The sequence below is a fragment of the Notamacropus eugenii genome, chromosome 3 (genome assembly GCF_028372415.1).
Source record: "Notamacropus eugenii isolate mMacEug1 chromosome 3, mMacEug1.pri_v2, whole genome shotgun sequence".
Classification (NCBI taxonomy): domain Eukaryota; kingdom Metazoa; phylum Chordata; class Mammalia; order Diprotodontia; family Macropodidae; genus Notamacropus; species Notamacropus eugenii.
The window spans coordinates 208,140,901-208,161,802 of NC_092874.1; the positions used below are offsets into that span (position 1 = coordinate 208,140,901).

Below are 20,902 nucleotides of genomic sequence, written 5' to 3' on the forward strand. Positions count from 1 at the left end.
TTGAGCCCCTTGAGAACAGGGATTGTCTTATTTTTTACACTTATATTTCCAGCATTTAGCCCAATGTTTGATGTATGATAAATGCTTTTTCATTCATTCCTCCCCCTAAACAAACTGAGGTTCACTTCCCATCAACAGATCAGCACGAGGGGAATCACGCTTGATGGGTAACTTACATGTCTAATGCTGAAAGACCCCGGAAGTCTTTTTATGATACCCCCACAGTAGTCTTCACTGGGTGAGATGAATAGTCTGGGCTTGTTGCTCAGCTGGACTCATTAAGCCTGATTTCTGTAGAGCTTATTCCTTCACTAGTTAGTCTATACTCTCTACAGCCTCCAGCTTCTGGCTCAGCTGACATCCTTGGCTAAGGCATTACCAGGTGCTTTCCTACCAGCACCTTTACCAGAGCAGCAGTAGGAAGCTCCCTCAGCATCTTGTCTGTGTGACTTGCCATCTCTTGAACAGCATGACTTTTGCTGTACAGGTCAAGCTGTCTCCTTGAACTTCTCTCTGCAGAAGACTGGGATTCAGGAAACAATGTTCTTGAATCCTCCTGTCAAGTAAGTATCTCCTACAGTCATATGTATATTCCTGTTGCAAGATAGAGGTAGGGAAGAGAATCTGAGGTGAGGAAGAAAAATTACCTTCTCCCCCCACAACCCTGCAGCAAGGGCAGAACTAACCTCAAGTTCATTGTCTTTTTAAGTCTTTTAGAATGGGACTCAATGGTTTATTTGATTTTAATTTAAGTTTCAAGGAGAGGACAGGGAACAGGACAGGGGAAACTTGGACTCCAAGGGGCCCCTGCCAAGGGCTCCTGTACCCCACTAGCTTTAGAGTGATTATCAATGGTAACTGTTGCTGTTTCCCACCCAGCCTAATGTTTTTGTTTTCCTTGACCTCTTTAAAGGGGTCATGCCCTGCCTACTTCTTAAACAGGCCTATTCAATAAATGGGCGTTGCCTCACCCTAAGTAAGTAGTACCTGCAGAGACCTTGGCCTAAAGGGCCCAAGGTCTGCCAGTGCATCCTGGGTCATTTCCAGTCATCCTGAGGAATATCTGGTCACTGGATTCAGATGGATCTGGGGGAGAAAGGAGGCTGGTGACCTGCACAGCCCTCCTTCACTCAAAACAAAGTCAAGTGCAAGTCATGTCATCATTTCTCTGATGACATGGTCTTCATTAGCAACAAAGGACAAACATGAAGTCTCAAGGAAGAGGGCTGAGCCTCTCAGTCTATCATTAGAAGTTGCCTTTGCCCTATCAGTTGCTTTCATCAAATGGCCAGTGCTCCATAATCCCATCAGATTGATTAAGGAAGTGCTTTGACTCCATTTCCCATTTTCATGCCTTTAACCTGGCTAAAAGACACACACAGAACCAATTTTTGTGCCAGAAACAAAAAGTACCAGCCCTTTCCAGAGTGATCCTAGTCAAGAAAAGGAGCTCTGAAGCATTCCTCACAATGAAAGGCAGGCTTGCTCAAAGGCTGGGGCTGTAATGGAGCAAGAGCTGTGGCATTAAACCTGTTAGACAGGTAAGTTGGGAATCTGGAAAAAGGTCCAGTGGCACCTAGTCCCTTCTCTCCAGTACTGGAGAGCTCAAGGCTTCACCCTATATCCACCCCCTTAAAAACTGCTGATGCAATAGAGCAGACCAGAGACAAAGTATCAAGGACCTGTTGAATCAAGTTGTTTCATTATGAGGAATAGATTTGCAAATCAGAACCTCTTCTGATCAGAATTCCACCTTGCTGTAGTGAAGGCAGAGATCATCTACTTCAATCAGAAGTGGGAAGGGAGTGGGGAAGGTGGATCCAAAACCATCATTTCCAGGGCCTGAGGGGTTTCCCAGTATAAGCACAAGAGTCCACCATGCAGGTGTTCTGTAGTCCTGTGGGAACAGTATTGTTTCACGTCCTTGGGGTCATTACTTGATGGGTCATGGGACCAGAGTTCTGTGATGGGAGTAGGTTCCATAGTCTTTGATTTGCTTCACTTAAGGTAAATAGGCAACAGAAAGCAGTGATTGTCAAGAATCGACAAGGGTTTGAGTGATCATTTCAAGCCGCATTATAAACTTCTGACTCACTGTCAGAAGAGACCATTCTGAGAAATCCAAATTATTCGTATATTCATTACACATAACATATTGAATAATAGGAAAACCACAATTCCATTCATAGTCCTAAGATGAAGGAGGACTGGGTAAGGATTCTTTCAGGAGGTGCGACTTTCTCTCCTCTGTTGGGTACTGAAAGCTCTTTACAACTTGTTCTCAACCTATTTTCCACTCTTTTCCACATTACTCCTCTTTATGCAGTCTGAGATTAGCCAAATAGACCTTACTGTCCCCCACTTTAAATTGGGCCTCAGACACTGACTGGGGAAGTGACTGGGGAATTCACTTAACCCTATTTGCCTCAGTTTCCTCATCTGTAAAATGAGCTAGAGAAGGAAAGGCCAAACCACTCCAGTGGCTTCTTTGCCAAGAAAACCCCAAATGGGGTCATGAGGAGTTGAAAACAACTTAACCACAATTACACCACTGTCCCTCATCCATCCCTCTCTTTTATCTTCTTGCATTTGCATTGGCTGTTCCCCATGCCTGGAATGCACTCCTTCCTCATCTTAGACTCTTGAAAACCTTCTTTTCTTTTAAGACTCAACTCAAGTGTCATCTGCTACATTTAGTCTTTCCTGATTCCCTCAGTGCCTCTTTCCCCAACTGACTAACATCTATTTCACACACACACACACACACACACACACACACACACACACACACACACACACATGCATACACACACAAATTATATAGAGTCATATACCTATACATAGATGCATGTATATATAAATATGTGTATGTGTATATATATGTACATATTGCATATCTTTATATATTCATATTGACTTCCTCCAATAGAATCCAAGTTCTTGTGAGTTTGAACTGTTTCCTTTTTCCCTTTGAATCTAGCCCTTAATAGTGGGTGCTACATAGTAGATATTTAGTAAATTCTTGTTTGACTGACTGAATCACTACACTGAGCAAGTTAAATTAGAGATGTACCTACCTCTGTATGTGCCCATTTAAAAACTCTTTTGTATGAGTATGGGTCAGATTTGCCTCTTTTGTCCCTTTGACCTTGACATCACTATATTGAATTTTGAATATGAATTTTACCTTTCTCCCCTGTTTGCTTATTAACTTGCTTTAATCTCTTTGGATTATGGACCATGTTTTTTCATATAATCCATGTCACCTTTCAGTAGGAGAGCCCATATTGAGATAATTTTTATCATGGTTGTATAATGGTGATACTTTTATTATCCCTTTTTATAGCCTTGGAATACCTTCTATGAGAAAGACCTTGTGAAACATGCTTCCAAAATAGCCTGAAGGATCTATAGTTGAATACTTGGACCTTTACATTATGCTTTGGTCTATGGGTTTTAAGATACAGTGTGATAATTAAGTTCATGGTTCAGACTTAGTCTCTTTCCTGCCCCTAAGCATAGGGGGTGGGTGGTACTCAGGTTTGCAGCCTCTGAGTGTATTTCAGAGGAGACAATAAAATTTTATTTTGTGATAGTGTTCCCCCCTTCATTAAATTACCTTCTGTTTCCATATATGTTTGAATTCTCTTGTAGAACATAAGCTTTCTGATTCAATGGCATTTTTTTTTTTAATATTCCCAACACCTAGAATAATGTCTTGCACATAATGGGTACTAATTCCATATCTGTTGAATTGAACTAAGTTGTGTGGTACCTGAGGTTTATTTACAGTTTAGTAACCAATTAGCTTTGAGCCCTCATACAGGTCATTTAATTTCTCTGTGTCTCAGTTTCCTCATGTGAAGAAGGGCAAGATTTAGACTAGATGATCTCAAGATCTCTTCCACGTCTAACATTCTGTAATTTTCATCCTCAAAGATACACGTTCCTATCAAAAATCCATCTAAAGCTTAGATTCTTCTTAGAACTTGTATGGTTAGAAGCCAATAATAAACATTAGAAATACATCCATCAGTTACTGGTGCTAGTCAGTTTCTCTGACTTATTTACTTTCCTTGCTTTGTTTCTTTTGTGATTTCGCATTTAGAACTTTGGAGGCAAGATGAATCTCATATACAGAAAGATTGTGGTGGGGATGTAGAGTTGGCCAAATAGTGTGGGGTAACTAGAGAAATAGTTTGGTGAGGGTCTTGATGGGAGTGGTCTAGAGACTGGTGAAACTAAAAGTTGACCTCCAGGAATTAAGAAAAAGGGATTAAGGTTGAGAAGTAGCTGAAGGCTACCTAGAGATAACAGGACCAGACTCCTTAAGGGTAACATAGATTGGGCCACAGTGATAATGAAAAGCATATGGTATTAGACAAATGCCAGATCAAATTGGAGGTTTCAAAGAAAGTTCATGGGGGCTCCCAGAGCCTATACCACATTAATACCCTTTACCCTTTTGCTTACTCCTAGTACATTCCATTCAAAAGTAAATTTTATGTTTTTAGATATTCTCCCTTCATATTTAAATCGCCTTGTGCCCTATGTCTATGTATATATCTATGTATCTCTACATATATATCTTTATGTATATACATACATATACCCATGTACACACACACACACACACACACACACACATATATATATATATATATATATATATACACCTACACATATATAGTATACACACACATACATACCCATACACACCTACATGTATATTCCCTCTAACTACTATGATAGTGACATAGGTCTCACGAGTTACAAATAAAATTGTTCCACATAGGAATGTAAACAGTTCAACTTGAACGAAAGTCAAATTTTCTATTCAACTCTGGTCTTTTCAACAAGAATGCTTGGAAATCCTCTATTTCATTGAAATTCTATTTTTTCCCCTAAAGTTTTATACTCAGTTCTGCTGCATAGATGATTCTTGGTTTTAACTCTACCTCCTTTTACCTCTGGAATATCATATTCCAAGCCCTTGGATCACTTAGTGTAGAAGCTCCTAAACTTGTGTATCCTGATTGTATTTCCACAATACTTGAATTGTTACTTTCTGGCTGCTTGCAATATTTTCTCCTTGCCTTGGAACTATAGAATCTGGTTATGATATACCAAGAAGTTTTCCTTTTGAGATCTCTTTCAGGAGGTGATTGATGAATTCTTTCCATTTCTCTTTTACGCCCTGCTTCTAGAATATCAAGGCAGTTTTCCTTCATAATTTCTTGAAAGATGATGTCTAGGTTCTTTTTTTGATGCTAGTTTTCAGGTAGATCAATGATTTTTAAATTATCTCTCCCAGATCTGTTTTCCAAGTCAGTTGTTTTTCCAATGAGATACTTCGCATTGTCTTCTATTTTCTCATTCTTTTTTGTCTTGTTTTATAATTCCTTGGTTTCTCATTAAGTCATTAACTTCCATCTGCCTCATTCTAATTTTCAAAGAGCTGTTTTCTTCAGTGAGCTTTTCAACTTCCTTTTCCATTTGACCAATTCTGCTTTTTAAAGCATTCTTCTCTTCTTTGGCTTTTTGGACCTCTTTTGCTATTTGAGTTAGTCTGTTTTTAAAGGTGTTGACAATGAAGTTAGAAAGGTGCTTTGGAGTCAAGTCATAGAGAGTTTGAAAGACTCTTTGGCCCTGAGCCATAAACCAGCCTTCAAAAGGGAGAAAGATAGAAAATTCCCTAGTGCCAATGTCAGTTATCCTAGGTTTGCTCTGCACATTAGAAATTCCAATGAGTATTGATTTCCCAATGGAATGAAGACTTGATTGTGACAATGAAGATGATGATGATGGTGGCTCACATAAATGTTCAGCAGTTCACAAAATCTATGGTGTTGCCAGTTCCATCCATACTTCATTGTTTAATATGTTCCCTACAAACTGGAATAACAACAGGGGTATCTGTCTCATTCCTCACTAAACTAATCTCTATAATATTTAGTCACGAAACCCCTATAGTATTAAATATAAACAAGAGTGTATTGGAAAAGAGAAGTTTCTATTAAAATTCCTTTTGTTCTACTGTCAATTACCATGGTGCTGAGGTTCTCTTATCTTCCCTATGTGACATTCAACCAGAATCTGGCTGAATAATTCAAGACTTTGGCGATGATATCATAAAAACTACCTACTAGGATGATTATTTTGGTGGTGGAGAGATATTAATGTAAGCAATATTATTCTTTTTGTTGGGAAAAAAGTATAATTAGCTCACTCCATACAATCTCCAAATATGAGTCTTTCCCACAGGTTTTGATTTACTTTCAGATACAGAGAAATGTGGCAGTAATGTCTAAGTCTGCCACACCAAGCTTAATAAAAGAGAACTTCCAGATAAACATTCACTGATTGGTGGACAACAGGGCCAACAATTTACCAGTCATCAGGTCAAAAGTGTGAAGGTAATTGTCCTTCTGTAGTCTCCTGAGATTTCTTCAGGCTCAGGGAATTAGAGATAGGAGGATGGAGTGGACAGGCACTAGACTGCTGGTGAGAAGAGCTGGGTTCAAAACCTGACTCTATTGATTATTACCTGTATGACCCTGAACAAGTCATTTCATTCCTCCAGGCCTGATTGATGACCCTAAAAAACTGAAGAGTTTGAAATAGAAATGATCTGTCAATTCCCTTCTAACTCAATCTGTGACTCTGTGATGTTGTGTTTATTACATTGTTATAAGAAATTTGGGGTGCCTGAGTCCAAGATGTAAGAGACATAGGAGAAATGGTCTGAGTACTGGGGCTGTCAAGTCAGGTGGAGTCATTTATGTCTGGGAAGCTGCAGATATTCATTAGATAACAGTAAAAACATTGAATACCTCTAGCCCATCATGAGTTTACCCTTTAGTTTGGGAGTTTGTTCCTGCCTTTTCTTTAGTTTCAGACCTTTCTTTTTGGCACATACCTCCCTCCATCACTCCCTGAAGAACTCCTTTCAGGCCTAAAGTATCAAATTGCTCCTTTTTATTTTCCATTAAAATTTTTTTTCTTTCTGGATGTCAGAGCTGTTGCCTGAAGTGAATACCAGGTACCTGTGCCCTGTGGAAAGGGTACAGATGGAATTCAGAAGTGGTGATTTATGGGCCAGGTATGGACAATGAAGGCCACGATGAAAGGGCAGTCAAAAGTATTGTACTGAAATGAGACTGAAGTGAACACTAGAACCATTTGGGAGAATTCAGAAGTTTGGGGGAAAGGTAGGAGGTTTCCTGGGTCCTGGACCACATTAGACATAAATCTTTTAGTTGACTTGGTGGTAATTCTGAGTCATTGGATGAAAGTGAGGGAGAGTCTTTATTTTGCCACCCTGGAAGAAAGGGACAGATATATTTCCCAGAGAGTTCTTAGGGGGTAAAAATTGTCTGTCTTTCCCCCAAAATGGCTTTCAGGGAGTTTTTGGCAAGTGGGCCAGAGATTGCTGAGTGAGTAGAAGTGGAGGGAAAACCTCAGTATCAAATTTTTTTTTCTTTAATATGTGCATTTTTGTTTCAAGTGATCTTAAGTCAGTATACAGGTAAAGCTCCTCCCCTTCCCTAAGTACTGGCACCAATCTCATAAAACTCTCAGGGAGACTGAAAAGTCTTCATTCACATCTATGTTGGAGGCAGGGAGGGAATTTAGGGGGCCATTCAATATGGCTGACAATTAGAAAAAAGGAACATATATTAAAGTGGAAGATAGAAAAGTTTTTTTTAAAGGATTCCATTAATTTATGTGTAAAGCAGTATTAGTACTACGCTCCTACCTCGCTCCCCATAAGGATTTGTTACTTAGCTCCTTTGCTCAGGCAGACGACAGCCTTCATGGAGGATCATAACTCTGTAACAATGCATTATACAATATTTGAAATGACTATTAAAGAAAAAGAAACAAATGTACAATCAGAGTTCTGAAGATGCACTGTAGAACTTCGGGGTTGTTTGCCTCCAACATACTTAGATTGCTCACCACCTTTACCATTCTAGGTTTTAAATGGAATGCCCAAAATAACAAAACAAAATGAAACAAAACAAAACAAAACCAAACCCCAAATAAAGCCATGCCAATCTCATCTCTTTTTTTGGGGCAATTATCATGTCACACCCTTTTGACAAAAAATAAATAAAGAAAAATACAAACAGCCCATTTAGAAGCATTTGTGGTGGACAATGGAGGGCCCAGATTCATCATCCTCCTGCTTGCTGATCCACATCTGCTGGAAGGTGGAAAGAGATGCTGATATCTCTTTCCATCCTGAGATGGAGCCCCCAGTCCAGAGTATTTGTGCTCAGGTGGGGCAATAATCTTGATTTTCCCTGTGCTTGGAGCTTGGGCTGTATTCTCCTTCTGCACACTGTTGGTAATGACTGGGTACATGGTGATACCACCAGACAATATAGTATTGGCATGCAAAGCCTTATGGATGTCAACATCACACTTTATGATTGAGTTGAAGGTAGTTTTGTGGATTCCACAGGATTCCATACCTAAGCTGGAAGAGAGCTTCTGGGCATTGGAAGCTCTTGTTGCTAATTGTGATAACCTGGCCATCAGGGAGCTTATAGCTCTTTTCCAGAGAGGTGCTAGATGGAGCAGTAGCCATCTCCTGCTCAAAGTCTAGGGCAATGTAACACAACTTCTGCTTGATGTCACGCAGGATATCCCTCCCAGATGTGGTAGCGAAACTGTACCCTCCTTCGGCCAGGATCTTCATGTGGTGGTCCTTCAGGTCACAGACAGCCAGATCCAAATGGAGGTTGGCATGGGGAAGGGCATAATCTTCATAGATGTGCACAGTGTGAGTTACACCATCACCAGAGTCCGTTACAATACCAGTGGTACGACCAGAAGCATACAGGAGCAGCACAGCCTGGATGGTAAAGTACATGGCTGGGGTGTTGAAGGTCTCAAACATAATCTGAGTCATCTTTTCTCTCTTGGCTTTGGGGTTCAGGGGGGCTTCTGTGAGCAGCACAGGGTGCTCTTCAGGGGCCACATGTAGCTCATTGTAGAAAGTGTGATGCCAGATCTTCTCCTTGTCATCCCAATTGGTGACAATACCATGTTCAATGGAGTACTTCAGGGTCAGAATACCTCTCTTGCTCTGATCCTCATCCCCCACATAACTGTCTTTCTGGCCCATACCCACCATCACCCCCTGATGTCTGGGGTGCCCAACAATGGAGAGGAAGTCGACCCAAGGGGCATTGTCTCCTGCAAAGCCAGCTTTGCACATTCCAGAGCTATTGCCAACAACAAGAGCAGCAATATCATCATCCATGGCAAACTTTGAAGTGGCAAGTTTAAACCCTTAAGAGAGAGAGAGAGGAGGTGGTGCCACACCTGGAGTCAGGGGACAAGTGAGTGCATGCTGGGTGGAAGAGCTCACAGCTCCAGTATCAAATGTCTGAAAGAGGTTTATCATCTCTTAGTCAGTTTAATACAAATTTGGCTGCAAGGCACCAAGAGGAGCAGATCTGAGCAGGTTTCAGGGACGGAATCTCCAGTGGCTGCCCTGGTCCCTCCACCCACAGGGGCCAGGGGTGAGTGAGTCTTTTTGGCTTGTAGAGAGGGCAGTGGGGTGTCCCCAGAACTCAGGCCCCCTTGGGAGGCAGCAGCGGGGGCAGTGGCAGACCAGGGCTCCCAGAGCAGGCAGGAGTTCTGATCCATTGTTGAAGGTCTCAGCATAAACCCCCTAAGAGAACTGAGCCCCAGTGATGGCCCTGCCCCCACCTGAGCACCTGAACTTAATCTCACACTGAATAGCAGCCCCACCCCCACCGAAAGCACTGAGGTTGGGGAGAAGCATTTGAATCTCAGACCCCAAGTGCTGGCTAGGTGAATCTGGAGGCATGATGGGGGTAGAAAGAAAACTCAGAAGGCAAGTTACTGGCTGGGAAAATGCCCAGAAAAGGGAAAAAAAATAAGACTATAGAAGGTTACTTTCTTGGTGAACAGATAATTCCTCCCTTCCTTTCAGATGAGGAAGAACAATGCTTACCATCAGGGAAAGACACAGAATTCAAGGCTTCTGTATCCCACACATCCAAAATAAATATACCATGGGCTCAGGCCATGGAATAGCTCAAAAAGGATTTTGAAAATCAAGTAAGAGAAGTGGAGGAAAAACTGGGAAGAGAAATGAGAGAGATGAAAGAAAAGTATGAGAAGCAGGTCAACACCTTGCTAAAGGAAACCCCAAAAAATGCTGAAGAACATAAAGACTTGCACTAGGTGATTTCAGTAACAGAGGTGAGATGGGGGCATATAGTTAAGAGTAATTTACGTTAAGAAAACAAAATTGACAGGCCTTGGCAACCGATTGTTGTGAGTAGTGAGAAGGTGAGGAGCCAAATAAGACACCTATTTTTAAAGCCTGGGTAACTGGAAGGATGGTAGAATACTTGCAAGGATTAGAGAACTTAGGAAGAGGGCAAGGTTATGGGGAAAAAATAATGAATTCGGTTTTGTAGTCTCACTTGACATAGTAATCACTGATAAGACCAATCAGTACTTCAAGCCCTAAGGTGGAGACATCTTGAACTGGACAAATCTGCTGATGTGGAGATGGCCAACTCCAGAGAGTGAATTGAGCTGGGAGGTACAGAGATACACTTTTAGACATGGCCACTACAGGACTTCATTTTGCAATATTACACTTATTTGTTACAAGATTTTTTTTCTTTTTCTCTCTGCTTTTCATTGGGGGAAGGGCAATGGAAAGGAAGGAAAGAGGTTAAGAAGAATGATGTAAAAAGAGGGAGCACCTTTTTAACAGTTTAAAACATCAAGGAAAAGGAAGTTCAGAAGGAAGCACAGACAAGCAGGGTAGTTTTGCAAGCACTGTGCAGAATTTGTTATGAGTTTCATTTATTTATTTATTCATTTTTAAATTTATTTATTTATTTAACTTTTCAACATTCATTTCCACAAAATTTTGGGTTCCAAATTTTCTCCCCATTTCTCCCCTCCCCCCATCCCAAAACGCTGAGCATTCTAATTGCCCCTATCACCAGTCTGGCCTGTCTTCTAACATCCCTCCCTTCCCTTATCCCCATCTTCTCTTTTGTCCTGTAGGAAAAAATAACTTTCTATACCCCATTATCTGTATTTGTATTTCCTAGTCACAAGAACAATACTCAACAGTTGTTCCTAAGACTTTGACTTCCAGCTTCACTTCCTCTCTCTTTCCCCACCCATTCTCTTTGGGAAGGCAAGCAATTCAATACAGGCCATATCTGTGTAGTTTTGCAAATTACTTCCATAATAGTCATGTTGTGTATGACTAACTATAATTCCCTCCATCCTATCCCGCCCCCCATTGCTTCTATTCTCTCTTTTGATCCTGTTCCTCTCCAAGAGTGTTGACTTCAAATTGCTCCCACCTCCCACTGCCCTCCCTTCTATCATCCTCCCCACCCTGCTGATCCCCTTCTCCCCCACCTTTCTGCATTCTGAGATAGGTTTTCATACCAAAATGAGTGTGCATTTTATTCTTTCCTTTAGTCGAATGTGATGAGAGTAAGCTTCATGTTTTTTCCCTCACCTCCCCTCTCTTTCCCTCCACTGAAAAGTTTATTATTTGCCTCTTTTATGAGAGATAACCTGCCCCATTCCATTTCTCCCTTTCTCCTCCTAATATATTTCTCTCTCACCTCAATTTCATTTTTTAAGATATGATCCCATCCTATTCAGCTCACACTGTGCTCTCGCTCTCTCTCTCTCTCTCTCTCTCTCTCTCTCTCTCTCTCTCTCTCTCTCTCTCTCTCTCTCTCTCTCTCGCTGTGTGTGTGTGTGTGTGTTTGTAATCCCACCCAGTACCCAGATACTGAAAAGTTTCAAGAGTTACAAATGTTGTCTTTCCATGTAGGAATGTAAACAGTTCAACTTTAGTAAGTCCCTTATGACTTTTCCTTGCTGTTCACCTTTTCATGGTTCTCTTCATTCTTGTGTTTGAAGGTCAAATTTTCTTTTCATCTCTGGTCTTTTCATCAAGAATGCTTGAAAATCCTCTATTTCATTGAAAGACCATTGTTTCCCCTGAAGTATTATACTCAGTTTTCCTGGGTAGGTGATTCTTGGTTTTAGTCCTAGTTCCTTTGACTTCTGGAATATCATATTCCATACCCTTCAATTACTTAATGTAGAAGCTGCTGGGTCTTGTGTTATCCTGTTTGTATTTCCACAATACTTGAATTGTTTTTTTCTAGCTGCTTGCAATATTTTCTCCTTGACCTGGGAACTCTGGAATTTGGCCACAATGTTCCTGAGAGTTTCTCTTTTTGGATCTCTTTCAGGCGGTGGTTGGTGGATTCCTTGTATACTTATTTTGCCCTCTGGTTCTAGAATCTCAGGGCAGTTTTCCTTGATAATTTCATGAAAGATGATGTCTAGATTCTGTTTTTGATCATAAAGGCTTTTAGATAGTCCCATAATTTTTAAATTGTCTCTGCTGGATCTGTTTTCCAGGCCAGTTGTTTTTCCAAGGAGATATTTCACATTATCTTCCATTTTTTCATTCTTTTGGTTTTGTTTTGTGATTTCTTGGTTTCTCATAAAGTCATTAGCCTCCATGTGTTTCATTTTAATTTTGAAAGAACTATTTTCTTCAGTGAGCTTTTGAACCTCCATTTCATTTCGCTAATTCTTCTTTTGAAAGCATTCTTCTCCTCATTGGCTTTTTGAACCTCTTTTGCCAATTGAGTTATCCCATTTTTAAAGATGTTATTTTCTTCAGCATTTTTTTGGGTCCGCTTTAGCAAGGTGTTGACCTGCTTTTCATGCTTTTCTTTTTTTTTCTTTCTCAATTTTTTTTAATTTATCCATTTATTTATTTATTTTTTTAACTTTCAACATTCATTTTCACAAAATTTTGGGTTCCAAATTTTCTCCCCTTTTGTCCCCTTCCCCCACCCCCAAACACTGAGCATTCTAATTGCCCCTATAACCAATCTGCTCTCTCTTCTATCGTCCCTCTCTGCCCTTGTCTCCATCTTCTCTTTTGTCCTGTAGGGCCAAATAACTTTCTATACCCCTTTACCTGTATTTTTTATTTCCTAGTGGCAAGAACAGTACTCAACAATTGTTCCTAAAACTTTGAGTTCCAACTTCTTTTCCTCCCTCCCTCCCCACCCCTTCCCTTTGGAAGGCAAGCAATTCAATATAGGCCAAATCTGTGTAGTTTTGCAGATGACTTCCATAATAGTCATGTTGTATAAGACTAACTATATTTCCCTCAATCCTATCCTGCCCCCCATTGCTTCTATTTTCTCTTTTGATCCTGTCCCTCCCCATGAGTGTTGACCTCAGATAGTTCCCTCCTCCCCATGCCCTCCCTTGCATCATCCCCCCCCACCCTGCTTATCCCCTTATCCCCCACTTTCAAGTATTGTAAGATAGATTTTCATACCAAAATGAGTGTGTATTTTATTCCTTCTTTTAGTGGAATGTTTTTCTCTCACCTCCCCTCTTTATCCCTCCACTAGTAAGTCTTTTGCTTGCCTGTTTTATGAGAGATAATTTGCCCCATTCCATTTCTCCCTTTCTCTTCCCAATATATTTCTCTCTCACTGCTTGATTTCATTTTTTAAAGATATGATCCCATCGCAAGAATCAGTCAAACAAAATCTAAACAATGAAAAGATAGAAGAAAATATAAAATATTTAATTGGAAAAACAACTGACCTGGACAATAGATCCAGAAGAGAAAATTTAAGAATTATTGGCCTGCCAGAAACCCATGATGAAGAAAAGAGTCTGAACAATATCTTCCAAGAAATCATCAAAGAAAACTGCCCAGAAATACTAGACTCAGAGGACAAAATAGTCATCGAAAGAATCCAACATTCCCCTCCTGAAAGGGATCCCAAACTCAAGACCCCAAGAAATATCGTTGCCAAATTCCAGAGCTATCAAGTGAAGGAGAAAATACTACAAGCAGCCAGAAAGAAACAATTCAAATATCAAGGACATACAGTCAGGATCACATAGGACCTTGCAGCTTCTACATTAAAAGATCGAAAGAATTGGAGCCCAATATTCCATAAGGTAAAGGAGTTGGGACTTCAACCAAGGATCAACTACCCAGCAAAGTTCAGCATAACATTTCAGGCAAGGAGAAAGTCATTCAACGAAATAAAGGATTTCCAGAGCTTCCTGACCAAAACGCCAGAGCTCAATAGACAATTTGATCTTCAAATGCAGGTCTCCAGAGAATCATAAAAAGGTAAACAGAGGGGAAAAAACAAAAACAAAAACTTGTTACTCAATTAGGGCAAACTGTTTACCTCCCTATAAGGGAAGATGATACCTGTTAATCTTGAGAACTGCGCAGCTATTATGATAAAAGGGATATACATAGAGGGAATGGGTATAAAGTAAATGATGTCATGTCAAAAATATGATTTAAGTATGAGAAGGGATTGTAATAGGAGGTGTGAAAAGGAGGAAGCAGAAAATGGCAAATTACATCACAGGAAGAAGTACAAAACTATAGTAGAGGGAAGGAGGGGAGGGAGATGAGCATTGTTTGTGAGGTACTCTCATCTGATTTGTTTAAAGGAGGGAACAATAATCTTAAGTAGATAAGCCTAACTAGCTATATAAGGTAGTAGGAGGGGAAGGGGGAAGAAAGGGGAGGGAGGCTAAAAGGGAGGGAAGAAGCAATAAGAGTAAAGGGGAGTAAAAGGGAGAGGGGGCTAAAAGAAGGAGGGGAAGGCTGCAGGAGGAGGGGGAGAAAAGTGAATACTTTTGAGGAGGGGAAGGGAGACGGGAGAGCTAAAAGCACAAATGGTGGGAAAGAGGATGGAGGGAAATACACAGATTGTAATCATAACTGTGAATGTGAATGGAATGAACTCTCCCATAGAATGGAGACTGATGGCAGAATGGATTAAAAGCCATAATCCAACAATATTCTGCTTACAAGAAACACATTTGAAATGGGGGGATACACATAGGATAAAGGTCAAAGGATGGAGCAGAATATATTGTGCCTCAGCTCATGTAAGAAAGGCAGGAGTAGCAATCCTAATCTCAGACAAAGCAAAAGCAGAAATAGATCTAATCAAAAGGGATAAGGATGGAAACTGTATTCTGCTAAAAGGCACCATAGATAATGAAGCAATATCATTACTAAACATGTATGCTCCAAGTGGTATAGCATCCAAATTCTTAGAGGAGAGGTTGGGGGAGTTGAAGGAAGAAATTGACAGCAAAACTATACTAGTGGGGGACCTCAACCTCCCCCTCTCTGAACTCGATAAATCTAACCTCAAAATAAACAAGAAAGAGGTTAAGGAGGTAAATAAAACTCTGGATGAGGTAGATATGATAGATCTTTGGAGAAAATTGAATGGGAATAGAAAGGAATATACCTTTTTCTCAGTGGTACATGGAACATTTACAAAACTTGACCATGTACTAAGACATAAAAATCTCACAATCCAGTGCAGAAAGGTAGAGATAATCAATGCATTCTTCTCAGATCATAATGCATTAAAAATTACATGTAATAAAAAGCCATGGAAAGATAAACCAAAAATCAATTGGAAACTAAATAATCTAATCCTAAAGAAGGGTTGGGTTAAAGAAGAAATCATAGAAACAATCAACAATTTCATTCAAGATAATGACAATAGTGAGACAACATACCAAATCTTATGGGATACTGCAAAAGCAGTTATTAGGGGAAGTTTTATATCTTTGAATGCTTACATAAATAAAATAGAGAAAGAGGAGATCAATGACTTGGGCTTGCAGTTGAAAAAGCTAGAAAAAGAACAAATTGAAAATCCCCAAGTAAATACCAAATTTGAAATACTGAAAACCAAAGGAGAGATTAATAAAATTGAAATTAAGAAAACTGTTGAATTAATAAATAAAACCAATAGTTGGTTTTATGAAAAAACTAATAAAATTGATAAACCTTTGGTCAATCTGATTAAAAAAAAGAAAGAAGAAAATCAAATTACTAATATTAAAAATGAAAGGGGTGAACTCACCTCCAATGAGGAGGAAATTAAAACAATAATTAGAAACTACTTTGCCCAACTTTATGCCCACAAATTTGATAATCTAAATGAGATGGATGAATATTTTAAAAAATACAAATTGCCCAGATTAACAGAAGAGGAAGTTGAATACTTAAATAACCCCGTCTCAGAAAAATAAATTGAACAAGCCATCAATGGACTCCCTAGGAAAAAATCTCCAGGGCCAGATGGATTCACAAGTGAATTCTATCAAACATTTAAAGCACAGTTAATTCCAATACTATATAGACTATTTTTGAAAATTGGAGAAGAAGGAGTCCTCCTAAATTCTTTCTATGATACAAATATGGTTTTGATACCCAAACCAGGAAGAGACAAAACAGAGAAAGAAAATTATAGACCAATTTCCCTAATGAATATAGATGCAAAAATTTTAAATAAGATTTTAGCAAAATGAATACAGCATCTTATCACGAGATTAATACATTATGATCAGGTAGGATTCATACCAGGACTACAGGGCTGGTTCAATATTAGGAAAACTATTAGCATTATCGATCACATCAACAACAAAGCTAACAAAAACCACATGATTATCTCAATAGATGCAGAAAAAGCTTTTGACAAAATACAACATCCATTCCTACTAAAAACATTGGAGAATGTAGGAATAAAGGGAACTTTCCATAAAATAATAAGCAGTATCTATCTAAAACCTTCAGCAAGCATTATATGCAATGGGGATAAGCTAGATGCATTCCCAATAAGATCAGGGGTGAAACAAGGTTGTCCATTATCACCACTATTATTTAATATGGTACTAGAAATGTTAGCTGTAGCAATTAGACAAGATAAAGATATCCAAGGAATTAAAATAGCCAAAGAAGAAACTAAGTTATCACTCTTTGCAGATGATATGATGATTTACCTAGAGAATCCCAGAGATTCAAGTAAAAAATTACTAGAATTAATAAACAACTTTGGCAAAGTTGCAGGGTACAAAATAAACCCACACAAATCTTCTGCATTCCTATATATTAGCAACAAAGTCCAACAGCAAGAGATAGAAAGAGAAATCCCAATTAAAGTTAGGGTAGACATTATAAAATACTTAGGAGTCTACCTGCCAAAACAAACCCAGGGATTGTATGAACACAATTACAAGACACTTTTTGCACAAATAAAGTCAGATTTAAGTAAATGGAAAAACATTAGTTGCTCATGGATAGGCCGTGCTAATATAACAAAAATGACAATTCTACCCAAATTAACATACATATTTAGTGCCATACCAATTAAACTATCAGACAATTACTTTCTAGAGCTGGACAAAATAATATCAAAATTCATTTGGAAAAACAAAAGGTCCAGAATATCAAAGGGACTAATGAAAAGAAATGCTTGGGAAGGTAGCCTAGCGCTACCAGTCCTCAAACTGTACTATAAAGCAGCAATTATCAAAACCACTTGGTATTGGCTAAGAAACAGAGAGGTAGACAAGTGGAATAGACTTGGCACTCAAGATGCAGTAGGCAAGGAATATAGCAACCTTCTGTTTGATAAACCCAAGGACCCCAGCTTCTGGGATAAGAACTCATTGTTTGACAAAAATTGCTGGGAAAACTGGATAACCGTGTGGCGGAAATTAGGCATAGACCCATACCTGACACCGTACACAAGAATAAAGTCCAAATGGGTACATGATTTAGGTATAAAGATTGATACCATGAATAAACTGGAGAAGCAAGGAATAGTGTATTTATCAGATCTATGGAGAAGGGAAGAATTCTTTACTAAAGGAGAGATAGAATGCATTATGAAATGCAAAATGGATAACTTTGATTACATTAAACTGAGAAGTTTTTGCACAACCAAACCCAATGCAACCAAAATCCGGAGGGATGTAGTAAATTGGGAAAGAATTTTTACAGCTAAGCTCGGGGATAAAGGCCTCATTTCTAGAATATATAGAGAACTGATCCAAATGTATAATCATACAAGTCATTCCCCAATTGATAAATGGTCAAAGGATATGAACAGGCAATTTTCAGAGGAAGAGGTTAAGGCTATCTATAATCATATGAAAAAATGCTCTAAATCACTATTGGTTAGAGAGATGCAAATCAAAACAACTCTGAGGTACCACATCACACCTATAAGATTGGCAAACATGACAGAACAAGAAAATGATAAATGCTGGAGAGGATGTGGGAAAGTTGGAACACTAATTCATTGTTGGTGGAGCTGTGAGTGCATCCAACCATTCTGGAGAGCAATTTGGAACTATGCCCAAAGGGCTACAAAAATGTGCATACCCTTTGACCCAGCAATATCGCTACTAGGACTATATCCCCAAGAGATCATAAAAATGGGAAAGGGTCCCACATGTACAAAAATATTTATAGCAGCACTCTATGTAGTTGCCAAAAACTGGAAGTCAAGGGGATGTCCATCAATTGGGGAATGGCTGAATAAATTATGGTATATGAATGTAATGGAGTACTATTGTGCCATAAGAAATGATGAACAAGAAGACTTCAGAGAGGCCTGGAAGGACTTATATGACCTGATGCTGAGTGAAAGGAGCAGAACCAGGAGAACTTTGTGCACAGAAATGACCACAGTGTGTGAGAGTTTTTTCTGGTAGACTTGGAATTTCGTAATAATGCAAGAACTTCTTAAAAAAAAAAAATCCCAATGGTGGTTTTCTAAGGCAAAATGCCTTCCACACTCAGAGAAAGAAATATGGAAGTCATTCGCAGAATGTAGCAGATCATGTTTGTGTGTGTGTGTGTTTTTGTGTATCATGTTTTGATTTGTTATATGATTTCTTCCATTTACTTAGTCCGACTACATAGCATGACTATAGTGAAAATGTACTCAATAGGAAAGTATATGGAGAACCTATACAGAATTGTATGCAGCCATGGGGAGGGAGGGGGGTATTTGGGGGTAGTTGTGGGGGGGATAAAATCTCAACTGTATGGCGGTGATTGTTAAACATTAAAAAATAATAATAATAAAATATAAAAAAAATATATGATCCCATCCTCTTCAATTCACTCTGTGCACTCTGTTTTTATGTGTGTGTGCATGTGCATGTGCGTGTGCATGTGTGTGTGTGTAATCCCACCCAGTACCCAGATACTGAATAGTTTCAAGAGTTACAAATATTTTCTTTCCATGTAGGAATGGAAACAGTTCAACTTTTATAAGTCCCTTATGACTTCTCTTTGCCATTTACCTTTCCATGCTTCTCTTCATTCTTGTGTTTGAAAGTCAAATTTTCTTTTCAGCTCTGGTCTTTTCATCAAGAATGCTTGAAAGTCCTCTATTTCATTGAAAGACCATTTTTTCCCCTGAAGTATTATACTCAGTTTTGCTGGGTAGGTGATTCTTGGTTTTAGTCCTAGTTCCTTTGACTTCTGGAATATCCTATTCCACACCCTTCGATCCCTTAATGTAGAAGCTGCTGGATCTTGTGTTATCCTGATTGTATTTCCACAATACTTGAATTGTTTCTTTCTAGCTGCTTGCAATATTTTCTCCTTGACCTGGGAACTCTGGAATTTCCTAGGAGTTTCTCTTTTTGGATTTCTTTCAGGCGGTTATCGGTGGATTCCTTGAATAGTTATTTTGCCCTCTGGTTCTAGAATCTCAGGGCAGTTTTCCTTGATAATTTCATGAAAGATGATGTCTAGGCTCTTTTTTTGATCATGGCTTTCAGGGAGTCCCATAATTTTTAAATTGTCTCTCCTGGATCTATTTTCCAAGTCAGTTGTTTTTCCAATGAGATATTTCACATTATCTTCCATTTTTTCATTCTTTTGGTTTTGTTTTGTGATTTCTTGGTTTCTCATAAAGTCATTAGCCTCCATCTGTTCCATTCTAATTTTGAAAGAACTATTTTCTTCAGTGAGCTTTTGAACCTATTTTTTCATTTGGCTAATTCTTCTTTTGAAAGCATTCTTCTCCTCATTGGCTTTTTGAACCTCTTTTGCCAATTGAGTTAGCCTATTTTTCAAGGTGTTATTTTCTTCAGCATTTTTTGGGGTCTCCTTTAGCAAGGTGTTTACTTGCTTTTCATGCTTTGCTTACATGTCTCTCATTTGTCTTCCCAGTTTTTCCTCCACCTCTCTAACTTGAATTTCAAAATCCTTTTTGAGCTCTTCCATGGCCTGAGCCCATTGAGTGGGCTGGGATACAGCAGCCTTGATTTCTGTGTCTTTCCCTGATAGTAAGCATTTTTCTTCCTCATCAGAAAGGAAGGGAGGAAATACCTGTTCACCAAGAAAGTAACCTTCTATAGTCTTATTTTTTTTCCCTTTTCTGGGCATTTTCCCAGCCAGTGACTTGACTTCTGAGTATTCTCTTCACACCCACTTTGCCTCCAAATCTGCCCAGCCAGCGTTTGGGGTCTGAGATTCAAATGCTGCTTTCCAGCCTCAGGGCTTTGGCGGGGGCAGGGTTGCTCTTCAGTGTGAGATTAAGTTCAGGTGCTCGGGTGGGGGGCAGGGTCACATCACGGGCTCAGTTCCCTCAGGGGGTTTATGAGGAGACCTTCAACAATGGATCTGGGCTCCTGCCTGCTTGGGGATCCCAGGTCTGCTGCCACCTCTGCTGCTGCCTCCTGAGGGGGCCTGAGTTCTGCGGATACCCCACTCCCCTCTTGACCCACCAAAGAGACCCTCTTACTGACCCTTGTCACCCATGGGTGGAGGGACCTGCGCTGCTCCTGGGGATTCCATCCCTGAAGCCCAGTGGGATCCACTCTTCTCAGCACCGTGCTGCCCAGGCAGGACTGGGCTCGGCTCCTGGTCTGCAGCGCAAAGGACCTTTTGTGAGAGGTTTTTAGGGCTCTCTGGAACAGAAATCTCACCCGTGCCATTGTTCTGTGGCTTCTGCTGCTCCAGAAT

The 20,902-nt window shown here is 39.6% G+C and overlaps 1 pseudogene; it reads right to left on the bottom strand.

Moving 5' to 3' along the window:
- Positions 1-8,133: 8,133 nt before the first annotated feature.
- Positions 8,134-9,274, bottom strand: LOC140533861 (actin, cytoplasmic 1 pseudogene; annotated as a pseudogene).
- Between the last annotated feature and the right edge of the window lie 11,628 nt (positions 9,275-20,902).